This window comes from Accipiter gentilis, chromosome W, assembly GCF_929443795.1.
Source record: "Accipiter gentilis chromosome W, bAccGen1.1, whole genome shotgun sequence".
NCBI lineage: Eukaryota > Metazoa > Chordata > Aves > Accipitriformes > Accipitridae > Astur > Astur gentilis.
This window is the reverse complement of record NC_064918.1, coordinates 34425943-34441433: the sequence shown is the minus strand read 5'-3', so window position 1 is coordinate 34441433 and position 15491 is coordinate 34425943. Positions and strand designations below refer to the sequence as shown.

The 15491-nt window shown below is 48.7% G+C and overlaps 1 long non-coding RNA gene across 1 annotated transcript; it reads left to right on the top strand.

Moving 5' to 3' along the window:
* The first annotated feature begins 760 nt into the window (after window positions 1-760).
* LOC126035534 (uncharacterized) lies at window positions 761-7241 on the top strand. The gene is made up of 2 exons (XR_007504977.1): window positions 761-984; window positions 7128-7241. It is a non-coding gene; the product is annotated as an uncharacterized LOC126035534 (long non-coding RNA).
* Window positions 7242-15491: the final 8250 nt, after the last annotated feature.

Genomic DNA, 15491 nt, shown 5'->3' with positions numbered 1-15491 from the left:
GGAGCAGGTTTTCTGGCAGGACTTGTGACCCCGTGGGGGACTCACGCTGGAGCAGTGTGCTCCTGAAGGACTGCACACCGTGGAAAGGACCCATGCTGGAGCAGTTCGTGAAGAACTGCAGCCCGTGGGAATGGCCCACGTTGGAGGAGTTCGTGGAGGACTGTCTCCCGTGGGAGGGACCCCACGCTGGAGCAGGGGAAGACTGTGATGAGCCCTTGCCCTGAGGAGGTGAAGCGGCAGAAAATAACGTGTGATGACCGTAAACCCCATCCCTGTCCCCCTGTGCCGCTGGGGGTCTTGGTGGTGAAATCCAGGAGTGAAGTTGTACCCAGGAAGAAGGGAGGGGTGGTGGGAAGGTGTTTCTGAGATTTCATTTTATTTCTCATTACCTTGCTCTGGTTGATTTGTAATAAATTGAATTAATTTTCCCAAACTGAGTCTGTTTCGCCCATGACGTTAATTAGTGAATGATCTCTCCTGTCCTTATCTCGACCCGCAAGCCTTTTGTTATATTTTCTCTCCCCTATCCAGCTGAGGATGGGGGAGTGATAGAACGGCTTTGGTGGGCACCTGGTGTTCACCCATCACACCAATATAGTGAATTCTTGGCATCCCCCTGTCACTCCAGAGATCCAGATGGGTTCTGTGCCCCTGTACGCTGATGGCACCAGCGTACACTGTGCACCAGTGTCTACCAAAGCCTTATACTTCTGTGGGTCTGATGTGCCAGGCCATCGAATCCACAGAGTCCAGTTGTTGAGGATTTCTTGGCTGGGCGAGGGCATGTGAGCAATCCAGCCGTTAGGTGGGAACGAAGCATAAGTTTACAAAATGCTGGAGCAGACAAGGACGCTGTGTCCTTGTACGCTGGGAAAAAGGAAGATAAGAAGAGCCTGACAAACAACTCCTGGATGCCAAAGAATGAGATAAGTAACTGCTGGACACCTCGTGAAGAAGCTTGCACAGCCAATAGAGGATAAGATAGTGTCGCGTGAACTGGGGTATTGGACCAATTAGAGTATTGTATAAGGCGCATGCACAAGCACATAAGGTATATAACTGTGCTAAAAGTTGTAGTAAATGGACTTCACTTGATCACATTGGTCTGTGTGTGATTTCCCGTGTGGCGCCTCCGCAACATTTGGTGCCCAAACAGGGACCCTCAGATCAGCACTTTATCATCTCTGTGGGAATTTCTGGTGCAGCTGAACAGACGAGGGAGCAGTGGAGCCGGCCGAGAGTGTTCCTGCTGCCCCGGCAGGATGGCATGAGCTTCAGCTAAGCTGGGAAGCACGACATGAGCTTCAGCTGAGCTGGGACATGCGTAAGTTTGAATCTCGCCCTGAGCTGGGAAAACGAGGAGACGCGCGGAAGCTTGAATCTCGCCCTGATTAGGTGAGCGGTCAGAGAAGGAGATGGGGTTGGACAAAAGGCAGGAAGCAGTCCTAAAGCTCCTTCGTTATTTTCTCTCTCAGAGAGGACTGAAATGCGATAATTCTCTGTTAAAGGGGTTACTTTTATGGGCCTGGGAAAAAGAACTTATCCCGAATGTAAATGTCGCATTTGAAGAAGCGACCTGGGATAATAGAGGCAAGGCGCTGTGGGACACTACTAACTGCAAGGGGAGTAAGGTAAAGGAGATGAAAAAATACACAGCGCTCTGGAAAGTAATTCGAGACATGCTGAAGACAATGAGGGCCGACCGTGAGGCAGCCGCCACTGCCCGCGCGGCCGTGACCCCCTCTGCTGCCTCCACGGCTGCCGCGTCAGCCTACCCCACTGGAGTTGGGGGGACATTCTCTACACAACTATCTCCACCCCCCCTAACATGCATTTCTGTTAACTCTGAGACGCCTGCACAGACGCAGCCTTTGCCTATACCCAGCCAGGCCATTGGCACCAAAGCAATTCCCCTGTATGTTACTCCACAAGAAACAGGGGAATTAGAGGGTGCCTATTGTTGCCCGACAGATCGGAACCCGACAGAGTTGGGGATGACTAATGCGGATAAACAGATTGCGGGGGAGAGGGAACCATCTCCATCGGGTAGTGTGATGGAAGAGCTAAGGGAGGTGGTGAACCAATTACAAAAACTGACAGTATGGTCGGAAGAGCTCCTAAGGGAGGTGGTGAACCAATTACAAAAATGACAGTACGGTCGGAAGAGCTCCTAAGGGAGGTGGTGAACCAATTACAAAAAATGACAGTACAGTCGGGAGAACCAGAAGTGAGGGACAAACATTCATCCTCCTGAAAGGATGAACCGAGAAGGCAAGAGAATGAAGATTCTGGCCGTATATCAGTCCTGCACCCTCCCGCCCATTCTCCCCGCCACCTCCCTCCTCCCCTCCCTTTCCGTCCTCCCCCCCACCCACTTGCAGAGGCGTGTGTCAGCCGGCCATGGAGTGGCCGCCGCCAGCCGCGGCCGGCCCCCAGGCAGAACCATCTGCGCCCCCGCCACCACCCGTTAATCAATCCCGCCTCTTGGTACCAGAGACGGTGAAACCAACCGCACCCGCGATAGACACGGAGTCGCTTGTAATAGCCGCTGCAGAAAAAAGGCAGAGACATTGGAGGGGAGTAATAAAAGATGCCATTATAGAAGGGACTATGCTCCAAGCATTCCCAGTTATTGCATCAAATGGACAGAAAAAATGGGAGGCGTTTGACTGGAAGGTCATTGAGAAATTAAGGAATTCTGTGAGTCAGTACAGAATCAAATCTGCGTTGACTCACCAAATACTGCAATTCATTTTTTCTGCTGATACGCTGATACCTCAAGATATTAAACAGCTAGCACAGTTGGTTTTGACACCTGCCCAAATGTTAGTGTTTTTCTGGCAGTGGGAGACGTTCTGTGATAGGGAACAAGCAACACCACGACAACAAACACATCCCTTATGGGGAGTAACCACACAGATGCTGATGGGTACTGCACCCTTCCCATCAGGGAACTCTCAGTTACAATGTGTCACTGAGGTTCATAATCTATCACAGATCTTGGCGTATCAAGCTTTTCTTACCATATCAGAGAATATGCGCAGCCATGCTTTTACCCAGGTGAAACAGGAGAATAATGAACCTTTTGCACAGCTTATTAATAGACTGCATAGGGCAATCTATGACCACCCTGACATGAACGAGAGCATGAAAGAAAACATGTTCAAAATCCTCGCTTTTGAAAATGCTACTGAAAAGACACGCAAACCATTGTGTAATTTGCCGAAAAATGCAGACGTCGTTGATATGATAGAATACATGGATCGATCAGTGGACTCACAGAAAGTAGCCTATGTTGCTACAGCTCTCCAAGAATCACAAGGCCAGTAAGACACCCTTGGTCAAGTGTTTTAACTGTGGCAAATGTGGTCACATTAGGAGCAAATGTACAGTTACTGCTAACAGTAAGTGCTGCAACAAGTGTAAGAAAGATAACCATACCACCAAGAATACAGGAAGAAGGGAAAATTCACACTGACCATGAAGGCCCCTCATGCAACGACACAAATGAAAGGGGCTTGGGCTGCCAGCCCTCAGGCAGCCTCGCAACCACCAGATCCGCCACTGCAGGAAGCTCTGGAGTGGATGTGGAAACCGCAGTACACATTCAACATAAAGGGACCATTGGGGTTTGGACTTAGTGCATTTTTAATGGGGCCATCTTCTACAGCTCTAGAAGGAATTCTGGTAGTCCCAGGGCTTAGTGATGCAGATTATTGTGGGACTGTGAAAATTATGATTCATGTTGTAATCCCTCCTGTTTCTATTCCTAAAGGTACCAGAATAGCACAATTAGTTCCATTCAGGTCGTGTGTTCCGAACCCAGGTGAAGTACAACGTGGAGATGGTGGATTTGGCTCCATAGGGGAAACGCAGGTATACTTTGCCATGGACATAACAAGTGGTAAACCAGAAAAGGTAGTGCAATTGGAAGGGACTGACGAAGTTATCGTCAAGAAACCGATGACAATCAATACAGGAGCTGATGTTATGATTATTTCACGATGCATTTGGCCTCCATCATGGCCATTGATCAATCCAAACTTTGGTATTGCAGGGACAGGGGGCACACAAGCCACCTTAGTAAGTCAGCTACCGATTACCCATTTGTGTTCCCCGACGGTGAACACGTTACGATGCGTCCGTATATCATGACTACCCCAACTGAATTGTTTGGCCTCATAGGCCGTGATTTATTGAGCCAAATGAAGGCAATGTTAGTGACCCATCCTTTTTAGGAGCAGTCACTGAGGGGCAGCCAATCCTGAAAATTAGCTGGAAAACAGATGACCCTGTTTGGATTGATCAGTAGCTGCTAAATTCTGAAAGGCTGCTAAAAATACAAGAGTTAGTTGAGGACCAATTAAGAGCGGGACATGTTGTCCCTTCTACTAGTGCATGGAATACATCACTATTTACCATTCCCAAGAAAAGTGGGAAATGGAGACTGTTACATGATCTCAGAGCTGTGAATGCGGTTATGGACAGTATGGGAGCCCTGCAGCCAGGTTTGCCGTCTCCAGTTATGCTTCCAGAAGAATGGGATTTGTTAATTATAGATCTAAGGGACTGTTTTTTCACCATTCCCTTGCACCCAGATGACGCTGAACGGTTCGCCTTTTCGGTACCATCGATTAACAAGGCAGAGCCCTATAAGAGACACCATTGGGTCGTGTTACCGCAAGGAATGCGCAATTCCCCCACGATGTGTCAGGTGTATGTGGCCTGGGCATTAGAGCCTGTAAGAAAGCAGTTTCCTCAGTCAATTATTTATCATTATATGGATGACATTTTGATAGTGGGAAGGAAATTGCCACAGGATGAAATTTTAACTCAATTGCAGGACATCTTAAGCCATCGCGGAGTAATAATCCCTCCTGAAAAGGCAGCACCTTGGAAGTATTTGGGGTGGCACATAGATGCTAGCAATGTTAAACCTCAGAAGGTTCAAATAACATCAGAAATTTCAATGGTGCATGATGTCCAGCAGCTTGTGGGAGATATCCAGGGGGTGCGGAATTTTTGCGGTATCACTAATGACGATATGGCCCCTCTGCTAGAACTCCTGGGTATGAGCGCACGTGCAGATGAGAAAGGGGAAATGACAGAGCTGACCAATGGGTTGCAGCGCCATGGGAGCCTCCTCCAGGGAATCGTTTTCAACAAAGTACAGCAATCACATGCGTTCTTGCACCAACCCGCTAGGATGTTAACAAAGCAATTTGACTTACCACTTACTGATGCCCAAGGTATCGTTAAAGCATCCACTGATTGTTAAAAGGAAGGGCTGGGCTTGGGCTGTGTGGTTAACCCACGAGGTCTTTTGCCATTGCAGTTGTGGCAAATGGATGTCACCCATGTCATGTCGTTTGATGCAAAACGTTCTGTGCATGTGTGTATTGATACCTATCCTGCTGCCATGTGGGCCACGGCACGAACTGGAGAAAAGGCCTTACATATTGAATGACATCTTCACGCTTTTTTTGCAGTGCTGGGGGTGCCTAAAGAAATTAAGATGGACAACGGACCAGCCTATGGTGGTACATGATTTGCTTGATTTTGTAATTTGTGGGGAATTCACCATGGTACCGGTATTCCACATCTTCCCACAGGACAGGCTATTGTCGAATGGGCCAACCAGACCCTAAAGAGCATGCTGCAAAAACAAAAGGGGGGAACCCAGGGCTTACTCCAAGAGGAACGATTGGCCAAAGCCTTATTTGTGCTAAATTATCTTAGATTGACAGGTGATCACAAAGACCCACCAATGGTAGTGCATCATGTTCTTTTACAGGCAGAAAGGATGGTACAAAGTACAGGAATCATGGTAATGTATAAGGACCCAGAATCCGGAAAATTGTGTGGACCAGCAGAAGTAAAACTTACTGGGACATCCCAGCTAAGTGGGTCAAGCCATGGCTTCGCACTGATGCTGGACCGGGAATTGTCCCAATGGCAATTGGCACGGCTCCGGCGGGTGCTGGAGCCACTGATCTGACAGATTCTGACTAATAGAGTATTACACTTTAGAGGACTAGTGGACATTGAGTCCTTCAGAGAGGTTTTTAGAACAGCGTGCCTTATTGTATATAGAACTTGCTTTAGGTAAAAAGTGTGTTAAGCGTAATTTGATTAAACATAGTGTGATTACGGGAAGACAGTGTGGGGTAAATGTAAAAGTTAGTTAAAGCCAAAATTAGGGGTAAGGTCTATTTCCATTAATAACCTGGGAACGAGGTTGATTGTGTTCCCACAGATACAGGCCCGCGACGGACTCCTGTTCGATTTGCACGACCAACATCATCTGGAGCATCATAGATGATGTGGCAATATGAATACTACCTCAGCCGAAAACTAATGTATAGGTCACCTTCGCTACCATAACAGGTCAAGATTCTCTGTGCATCGCAACTGTATCGTAAAGCCCACGAAGCAATAGACAAGATGGCTATGACTCGTGCAGCGCGCCTGGCCAGCGAGCGCATGCGTCATAGATTGCAACCGAGGCGGACTTTTGGCACCCGCTGGCCACGTGTGCTAAAACCCGTTCCTCTGCGAATGTATAAATACTGGGATTTTCCGAAGAGCATCGGGCTGGTGTACGGTGAGGCCATCGTTGCCTCTGTTGGGACGCCCACGGAAAGCTGGCACCTACCGATTGCTGGGCTGAGTTCGCGGAGCAAGATGGCACAAGAATGTATGGATGGTTCATCTTCCTCATAGTCCTCATGGTCTGGGTCATTAGTGGTAACAGGTTGGCTCAAAGAATTATGGGCATTGTTGTAGTTACTGTGATTTTAGCTATTGTAATAATTTTACCTTGTTCAGCTTGCTATGAAAAAAAATGGCATCCCAAGTTATTAAGCAAGCCTAGATTGCTCAAAAACAAAAAGGGGGAATTGTTGAGGATTTCTTTGCTGGGCAAGGGCATGTGAGCAATCCAGCCGTTAGGTGGGAACGAAGCATAAGTTTACAAAGTGCTGGAGCAGACAAGGACGCTGTGTCCTTGTACGCTGGGAAAAAGGAAGATAAGAAGAGCCTGACAAACAACTCCTGGATACCAAAGAATGAGATAAGTAACTGCTGGACACCTCGTGAAGAAGCTTGCACAGGCAATAGAGGATAAGATAGTGTCACGTGAACTGGGGTATTGTACCAATTAGAGTATTGTATAAGGCGCGTGCACAAGCACATAAGGTATATAACTGTGCTAAAAGTTGTAGTAAATGGACTTCACTTGATCACATTGGTTTGTGTGTGATTTCCCCTGTGGCTCCTCCACAACATCCAGTATTTCCGGTCATCCCTTTCCTCCTCCTGGCCAAAGGCAGGGACCCTGTATTGCTGTTCTTCATCACAGTATTCACTGTATGACCCTTGCGGTGCCACACCAGAAGTCCCCTCACTAGAATCAAGGGAGGTGGTTTCAGTTCTTCTATGCCTGGAGGATCGCCGATTGCTTTCTTGGGCCTATACAGCAACTATGCTGACAGCCTTCTTCTTGGGTGACCCCTTCTTAACAGCTGTCTTCCCTCTCAGTTCATGTACATGTGCTTCCAGCTTAAAGGTGGGTTCACCATCCCACTTCCTCATGTCCTCCCCTTGGTCATGCAGGAAGAACCAGAGTGCACCACGCGGCGTATGCCTTGGGCTCCCTTTCCCTCTGACCGGGGCAGGAGAGGACTGATTTCTTGGAGCGTCCTTAACAGCCAAGGCACTGTCCTGTAGGGATGAGGAGACACGAGATTTTCTTCAAAGTTTTGGAGCCAAGGCGACTCATTCTCCACATTTGTGTTTCCATATCTGGACAATACATTGCTGCCAAGCTGTTAGAATACGATGCTGGGGCACCTTGAATCACCTTTCGCCACATGGCCCGTGTGCACAGGACATCCTCTGGATCTTTGGAGACCTCCTCATCATCTAGATCACTGTAGATGACTTCCACCACTGCTAACTCTCTCAGGTACTGGATGCCTTCATCTGCCGTAGTCCACTTTCCTGGGGAGTTCACAAGATCTTCCTTGAATGGATATCTTGCCCTCACACTTGAGAGGAGCCAGATCCAGAGACTGCAAATTGCTGCCTTTTTTCCAATTCCTCTTTCAATTCCCCAGGTTCTAGCAAGGGAACCCAGCTGTTGGGCTTCCTTGCCTTCTAGTTGCTGACTGTCGGCCCTGTTATCCCAGCATCGGAGCCGCCAGGCAGCAATCCGCTCACCTGGCTGGCGGCTGTAGTCTTTCCACATGTCCCAAAGGTCTGAGGAGGCCAGGGACCGGGTAGTTTCTGCTTCCTGTTTAAGTTCTCTCACTCCTTCCTCCAATTTCTTTGTCGAAGGACCGGCTTCTAGATTAAACCTTTCCTCTTCTTCTTCTTCCCTTACTAATCTATGATATGGACCAATTCATCTTCTTGTCCACTGTTTCTTTTTCACTATTGGGGAAATTACTGTAGTTGTTGTTGTTGTTTGGGTCCCTATCTTGAGCTTGGTGTCCTCAGATGCAGCCTAGGTGCCTGCCTCAACCATAGTCCTCCGAGAGTGCTGAACTATGGCTCGATAGTCATAGGCCAGGCCCCAGTTCAGTGCGAGAAGCTGCTGCTTTTCATTGGGGTAGGCAAGGCACCTGTCGTGTTTTCAGCCCAGCTGGTAACAAAGGACCACGCAGCCGCTCGCTCACTCCTCCCGCTCCCCTCCGATGGGATAGGGGGGAGATGGAGGAGAGAAAAGAAAAAGAAAAAAACCCACCAAACCGGAACCTCGAGGGTTGAGACAAGGGCAGATTACTGGGAAAACAACAACAAAAAAAAAAAAAAAGAAAAAAGTTACAACAACAACAATGGTATTAATGAAAGAATATACAAAAAAAGTGATGCACAGTGCAACTGCTCACCACCCAGGACCCGACGCTCCGTCACTTCCCCCACCGAAAACAGAGACCACCCCCCGGCCTGCTCCCCATTTATATACTGAGCATGATGTCACATGGTATGGAATAGCTCCTTGGCTAGTTCAGGTCAGCTGCCCTGGCTATGCCCCCACCTCCCAGGTTCCTGTAAAAATTAACTCTATCCCAACTGAACCCAGGACAGCATCCCTCTATCAGGTGGTCTGTCAATTTGCCAGGGTTACTTGCCTGTTCGGGTATAAAGTCCCACATTATGGGAGGTGATAACCATCCTAGGAATCTGCCCAAATCCTTCCATATACCCTGCCACCCAGGGACGGGTCACTTGAGGGTATATTTCAGTATTGCCTCACCTAAAACTTGTCTTCTCTTATACCAGGACAAGACCAGATTCCACAATACCCATAATATACCACCAGTATTAATTATTAGTGTTGAACAGCTCACATAAGGTTGAATAAGGACCTCAGGACCCTGCATAATAAAACCATTCACATCAATGCCCAGTAGGGAGAGGGAGATGTGTTCCCTCATCTCCTCCACAAGATAGCTCCCACAACACAGCAAAGCCATCAGTGCCAGGAAAAAGCACATGGACATTGTTTGCATTAGCATGTTCCCAAGTTCCTTCATTCTCTCCACAACATAGCTCCCACAGCATAGTAAAGCCATCAGTGCCAGGACAAAGCACGTAGCCCCTATTTGCATTATCATGTTCCCAAACTCAGCAAGATAGAGATAAGCAAGCAGCCAACAAACTCCATGACCTGCACAGGAGCTTGCAACTTAATAGCTAGCTATAGCACACTTAATGCAAAACTAACATTGTCAAGCCCCATGTTGGGTGCCAAAAAGGACTGTGGTAAGTTGACCCTGGCTGGTTACCAGGTGCCCACCAAAGCCGCTCTATCACTCCCCCTCGTCAGCTGGATAGAGGAGAGAAAATATAACAAAGGGCTTGTGGGACAAGATAGGGACAGTTTAATAAAGTGAAAGCAAAGGTCACGCTTGAAAGCAAAAACAAATGATGTTATTCCCTACTTCCCATCAGCAGGCGGTGTCTAGCCACTTCCTGGGAAGCAGGGCTTCATTACGCGTAGTGGTTGCTCCGGAAGACAAAAATGCCCCTCTTCCCTCTCCCTTTACTTAGTTTTTATATCTGATCTAACGTCATATGGTATGGAATATCTGTTTGGTTAGTTTGGGTCAGCTGTCCTGGCTATGTCCCCTCCCAAGATCTTGCCCTGCCCCAGCCTGCCGTTGAGGGGGGGGCAAAAATGTTGGAGAGACCGCCTTGATGCTGTGCCAGCACTTCTCAGCAGTAGCCAAAACACTGATGTGTTATCAACACCTTTCTAGCTACTGATGCAGAGCACAGCACTACAAGGGCTGCTATGGGGAGTATTAACCCCATCTCAGCCAGACCCAATACACTATTATACTCATAATCCCTTTAGATATAAACTGTTGACCAAGTCTGGGACTAGGAGTTGATCCAGCCACACCTAGACTCCAACAGGAGTTTAGAAAGCAAGGGGGTCTTCTCTGAACCTCGTGACTCAACAGGAGGGTTTCCCTTAGCCTTTCCCACATTTCCTTTTATGCTATTATGTTTTCAGTCCCTATATACGTAAGTTTAGTTTGGTTCTGATTTAATTTTCCTGTGTGCATTTTATCCATGTACTAAGTAATAGAATGAACCTTGCCAACGAATGTATGAAAGTGCAACTTCACAGAAAATCTCTATTAAATCATTTTTATATTGCTAATACACTTGGAGGTGATTTTTTAAGCAATCCAAACCTCTCTCATTTTTTAAATTTCCCCCCACAACACCACTCCACAGCTCTCCTACTCGCCAGCTAGTTCAGAGCTTGGTGCTCACTTGTAAACATGCGTGCACTCACACACTCAATGCATAGGCACTCTACATTCACAGGTCCCTCCGAATACCAGCACGGATGCTCCACCTGCCTGATAACCCTCACCAGATGCAGGGCCTCCTACTCACCAGCTAGTCCAGCCTGAAACTTGCTAGCAAATGACACACACACCCCACCATGCACACCAGGTTTGGGTAAGATACAAACACTCACCCTCCTCGCCCCAGCACCTGGCACCAGGCACATGGGCTATGACTCATCGTCCTGCTTTAGCCGCCAGCACTTTGCCCCTCACTCGCTTCACTCACACCAGTCCCTCCCAGTAACTGTTTTTTAGGACACACATCATTCCTGCCCCAGTGGCTGGTGGCTGACACCCTCACTTGCTCCAGTAGCTGGCACTGAGACCCCCACTCATTTCAGTTGCAGACACCACAGGCCTGGGGTGCCTAGACTCCCGGTCTGACTCCAGTAGCTGGCCCCAAACCCACTCACGCTTGTGCCCTCCAGTAGCTGGAACCCCAGAAAAAATCTGTAGGACCCAAGAGATGATCCAGAGAGCTATGGCACCTCCAGCTACTGATGCTGAGACCCTTGCCCGCTCCAGTTGCCTGGGGGTGCCTACACCCCTGGTCTGACTCCAGTAGCTGGCCCCAAATCCACTCCCACTGGCCTTAGCAGTAGCTGGCCCCAAATCCACTCCCACTGGCCTTAGCAGTAGCTGGCACTTAGTCATAGAATCATAGAATCATTTAGGTTGGAAAAGACCTTCAAGAACATCGAGTCCAACCATCAACCATGCCCACTAAACATTGTCCTGAAGTGCCTTGTCTACGCACTTTTTGAATACCTCCAGGGATGGTGACTCAACCACTTCCCTGGGCAGCCCATTCCAATGTCTGACAACCCTTTCAGTAAAGAAATTTTCCTAATATCCAACCTAAATCTCCCTTGCCGCAACTTGAGGCCATTTCCTCTTGTCCTATCTCCAGCCACCTGACAGAAGAGACCAACACCCACCTCACTACAACCCCCACTTCAGGTAGTTGTGGAGAGCGATAAGGTCTCCCCTCAGCCTCCATTTCTCCAAACTAAACAGCCCCAGTTCCCTCAGCCGCTCCTCATAAGACTTGTGCTCCAGGCCTCTCACCAACTTGGTTGCCCTTTGCTGGACACGCTCCAACACCTCAATGTCTTTCCTGTAGTGAGGGGCCCAAAACTGAACACAGTACTCCAGGTGCAGCCTCACCAGTACCGAGTACAGGGGAACAATCACCTCCCTGCTCCTGCTGGCCACACTATTTCTGATACAAGCCAGGATGCTGTTGGCCTTCTTGGCCACCTGGGCACACTGCTGGCTCACATTAAGCTGGCTGTCAACCAGCACGCCCAGGTCTTTTTCTGCCAGCAGCTTTTCAGCCACTCTTCCCCAAGCCTGTAGCACTGCATGGGGTTGTTGTGACCCAAGTACAGGACCCAGCACTTGGCCTTGTTGAACTTCATATGACTGGCCTCAGCCCATTGATCCAGCCTGTCTAGATCCCTCTGTAGAGCCTTCCTACGCTTGAGCAGATCAACCCTCCCTCCCAACTTGGTGTCATCCGCAAACTTGCTGAGGGTGCACTCGATCCCCTTGTCCAGATCATTGATAAAGATATTGAACAGAACTGGCCGCAATACTGAGCCCTGGGGAACACCACTTGTGACCTGCCGCCAACTGGATTTAACTCCATTCACCACAACCCTCTGGGCTCAGCCATCCAGCCAGTTTTTCACCCAGTGAAGAGTACACTTGTCCAAGCCATGAGACACCAGCTTCTCAAGGAGTATGCTGTGAGAGACAGTGTCAAAGGCCTTGCTGAAGTCCAGGTAGACAATATCCACAGCCTTTCCCTCATCCACTAGGTGGGTCACCTGGTCATAGAAAGAGATCAGGTTGGTTAAGCAAGACCTGCCTTTCATAAACCCATGCTGACTAGGCCTGATCCCCTGCTTGTCCTGCACATGCCGTGTGAGTGCACTCAAGATGAACTGTTCCATAATCTTCGCTGGTACTGAGGTCAGGCTGACAGGCCTGTAGTTCCCCAGATCCTCCCTCCAACCCTTCTTGTAAATGGGCATCATACTGGCCTCTGGGACCTCCCCTGTTGACCAGGATTGCTGATAAATGATGGAGAGTGGCTTGGCAAGCACCTCCGCCAGCTCCCTGCGTACTCTTGGATGGATCACATCTGGTCCCATAGATTTTTGAGTGTCCAGATGGCATAGTAGGTCATTAACTATTTCCTCCTGGATTAAGGGGGGTATATTCTGCTCTTTGTCCTTGCCTTCCAGCTCAGGGGGCAGAGTACCCTGAGGATAACTGGTATCTCTATTAAAGACTGAGGCAAAGAAGGCATTAAGTACCTCAGCCTTTTCCTCATCTCTGGTGGCAATGTTCCCTTCTGTATACATTAAAGGATAGATATTCTCCTTGGCTCTCTTTTTATTGTTAACATATTTGTAAAAACATTTTTTGATGTCTGTCGTTGTTTCAGCCCAGCCAGTAACAAAGGACCATGAAGCTGCTTGCTCACTCCTCCTGCCCTCCTCCGGTGGGATGGGGAGGAGAATCAGAAAGGAGAAAAGAAAAAACAAAACCAAAAAAACCCATGGAACCTGGAGGGCTGAGATAAGGACAATTTACTGGGACAACACAAAAAGAGTAGTTACAACAAAAACAATGGTACTAATAAAAGAATATACAAAATGAGTGATGCACAGTGCAACTGCTCACCACCCAGAACCTGATGCTCCGCTACTTCCCCCACCAAAAGCCCCGAGAGACCTCCCCCCGGCCTGCTCCCCATTGTATATACAGACCATGATGTCACATGGTATGGAATAGATCCTTGGCTAGTTCAGGTCAGCTGTTCTGGCTGTGCCCCCTCCCAGGTTCCTGTGAAAATTAACTCTATCCAGATGAACCCAGGACAGTACCCGAAGGTACCACAGGGACTATGGACTGTGGAAGGAGATAAAGTCCCTGTAGTGCGCATGAAGAGTATGTTAGGGAAGACAGACTGGGTTAGTCTTGCCTCAGGCAGAGACAAACCCATCCAAGGGAATGCTTTTGCTCAAGGACCTGGGTGCAGTGTACTACAGGGACTTTATCTCCTTCCACAGTATGTGGAAGTCTTGGTTGGGTGGGGCCAGCCTGATTGGCAGATCCTCTGGTGTTGACTAACCAGGTGGTTTTTGCTAAATGTATATCCCAATGTTTGAAAGTCCCACGCCCCATTGCTCTCAGTGTAGTTTTCAGCAGTCCATTGTATCATTCGATTTTTCCAGAGGCCAGTGCATGACAGGGGATGTGATATACCCACTCAATGCCATGTTCTTTGGCCCAGGTGTCTACGAGGTTGTTTCGGAAGTGAGTCCCGTTGTCCGACTCGATTCTTTCTGGGGTGCCGTATCGCCATAAAACTTGCTCTTCAAGGCCCAGGAAAGTGTTCTGGGCAGTGGCATGGGACACAGGGTATGTTTCCAGGCATCCAGTGGTTGCTTCCACCATTGTAAGCAGATAGCCCTTGCCTTGGTAAGTTTGTGGGAGTGTGATATAGTCAATCTGCCAGGCTTCCCCATATTTATATTTCAGCCATCGCCCTCCATACCACAGGGGTTTTAGCCACTTGGCTTCCCTAATTGCAGCACAGGTTTCACATTCATGGATAACCTGTGCAACAATGTCCATGGTCAAGTCCACCTCTCGATCTCGAGCCCATCTATATGTTGCATCTCTTCCCTGATGGCCTGAGGTATCATGGGCCCACCAAGCCATAAATAGCTCACCCTTATGTTGCCAGTCGAGGTCCACCTGAGACACTTCAATCTTGGCAGCCTGATCCACCTGTTGGTTGTTTTGATGTTCTTCAGTGGCCCGACCCTTGGGTATGTGAGCATCTACGTGATGTACTTTTACAACCAGATTCTCTAGCCGAACAGCAATATCTTGCCACAGTGTGGCAGCCCAAATGGGTTTACCTCTGCGCTGCAAGTTGTTCTGCTTTAATTGCTGTAACCACCCCCACAGGGCATTTGCCACCATCCATGAGTCAGTATAGAGATAGACCACTGGCCACTTCTCCATTTCAGCAATGTCTAATGCTAGCTGGATGGCTTTCACCTCTGCAAACTGACTCGATTCGCCTTCTCCTTCAGCAGTCTCTGCGACTAGTCGTGTAGGACTCCATACAGCAGCCTTCCACCTCCGATGTTTTCCCACAATGCGACAGGACCCATCAGTGAACAGGGCATATTGCCTCTCATTTTCTGGCAGTTTATTATACAGCAGGGCTTCTTCAGCACGCATCACCTCCTCCTCTGGTGACATTCCAAAATCTTTGGCTTCTGGCCAGTCCATGATCACTTCCACAATTCCTGGGCGATTGGGGTTTCCTATGCGAGCTCGCTGTGTGATCAGTGCGGCCCACTTACTCCATGTGGCATCAGTTGCGTGATGTGTGGAGGAGATTTTCCCTTTGAATATCCAGCCCAGCACTGGCAGTCGGGGTGCTAAGAGCAGCTGTTTTTCGGTACCAACCACTTCTGAGGCAGCTCGAACTCCTTCATATGCTGCCAATATCTCGTTTTCAGTTGGAGTATAGCAGGCTTCGGATCCTCTGTATCTCCAACTCCAAAGCCCCAGGGGTCGGCCTCAGGT